This window comes from Grampus griseus, assembly GCF_964374135.1.
Source record: "Grampus griseus genome assembly, chromosome: 3".
Taxonomy (NCBI): domain Eukaryota; kingdom Metazoa; phylum Chordata; class Mammalia; order Artiodactyla; family Delphinidae; genus Grampus; species Grampus griseus.
Window position 1 is genome coordinate 167729350 of NC_139019.1, and position 1911 is coordinate 167731260.

Here is a 1911-nt window from a genome sequence, read left to right on the forward strand (position 1 = left end):
TTAATTCAAGTGTAATGGGAAAATAAATAAATAAATACATTATTAATTTAAAAAAGAGGGAAGGAAGGAAGGAAAGAAGAAAAAGAGATTAAAGCAGGGAAGTATGTAAATAATGAACAAAGCGTTTGCTCGCCACCCATTTCTACAAGTATGAAGCCGTAACCTACCGCAGTTGCTGACCAAGTGTACACCCTGAGAGGAATTCAGGATGGAGAACAGGGTGAGACACTCCATGCTTTGGACAAGCAGGCCTTAGATATTTAGATATATATCTCAGGAAGCATTTAAATGATTCCAGATTCTTGCATCTTCCCATACACAGAAGAGCACTAAATGCATTAACTTGAGATATTTGTTCTTTGTGACTAGCAGTAATCTTTTACCAAGATGTATACTTGACCGAATGTATTCCCTAGCCAAAAATCACGTATAAACTGGCATTCCCCCCTGCCTCTTCAGAGCATTTTCCTCAGAGCTAACTGAGTAGCTGTCTCCTGGGGCTATAGTCCTCAGTAAGACCCCGAAGAAAATTTAAACTCACAACTCTTAGGTGGTGTGTCTTCCTTTAAGTCGGAAAAGCCCACGCAAGAGAAATAGAGCATGAAGAAGCAATGGAAGGATGTGGCTGAGGCTCTGCCGGCCTCACTATGTCTGCCGTTTTCAATGTTTAGAGTCTGTTGACTGTAGTCTTGCTGCTTATATGTGCCTGTGCTTGTATCCGATTCTTGGCATCCAGTCTCCTGGACAGAAATAAAACTGGGTTGTTGGGTATATTTTGGAAGTGTGCCAGAATCGGTGAACAGAAGAAGCCTTATGTTTCCGGATGCTGTATTGTGATGGCTTTCAGCATCCTCTTCGTACAGGAGCTTGGAAAAATGCCAGAATTCAGTGGCCATCAGATTTAAATAAGAAGCAAAAAAGGAGTTATCTGCAGAAAAGAATGGAAAGAATGGTTAACCCTTTTATCTCTGAACATTGAATGAGATAAAGTTCTAGCTGCTGTTCTCTGCCTTTGTTATTGGACCAATGTTCTATATAAATAATTAGGGGGACTTCCCTGGAGGTTCAGTGGTTAAGACTCCATGCTCCCACTGCAGGAGGCATGGGTTCTATCCCTGGTCAGGGAACTAAGATTCCGCATGCGGAGCTGCGCAGCCAGAAAAAAACAAAAACAAAAACCAATGACAACTATATAAATAATTAGGAGGTAACCATTTAATAATCAGAGTGGAAATATGTCTGTACCAATCAACCCCAGTCCTGTACTACAATATTACATTCTGCATATGTCATTCTGTTGTATCAGGTACCAGTTTTTAGTGAGGTATCTTTAAGACACATGGTAGAAAACAAAATTGGTCAACTGCTCAAGTTCCTTTCACTGTGATTTGGAAACAAGAAATCTTTATGGACTGAGACCTTTTTTGGACTAGCTTTTTTATTGAAAAAAGAAAGGTTCCGTTTGTGTTGGTAAGGCTTGCATTCATATTTAATAATGCTGGCTTTTCCGCTGGCCACATCATTTTGAGCATTGACCAGAGTACCTCTACTTTTAGCCGACTGTCGTTTATTACAGGTGTTTAAACTATTTAAAATAAGCCTATGCAGTTCTTAAGAAGGAAGATAAATGAGATGTGACTTGAAGGGTACTATTGAGAAGATGTTCCTATCTAATATGAAAGAATTCAGAATACCTGACTGGTGTTATCGTCTCTGAAACCTCCGGTTAGGTATGGATAAAAATGCCTTAAGCATGAATTTGAGCAGCTGTCGTCCTCTGAATAAGGCTACGTGCTTAGGTCTCTACGTGTTAATTACCCCAAAATGCAAAGGGTGTTTTTGTTTTTTAATACAGCACTTTAAATCTAGTTTATGTTTTGTCTGTCAACTTGAACTGGAATCTTGTGTAAC

At 39.5% G+C, this 1911-nt stretch overlaps 1 pseudogene across 1 annotated transcript; it reads left to right on the forward strand.

Annotated features, from left to right (window-relative positions):
* The first annotated feature begins 647 nt into the window (after positions 1-647).
* LOC309819977 (protein kish-A-like) lies at positions 648-905 on the forward strand (annotated as a pseudogene). The gene has a single exon. The product of its transcript is annotated as a protein kish-A-like (transcript).
* The last annotated feature ends 1006 nt before the right edge of the window (positions 906-1911 follow it).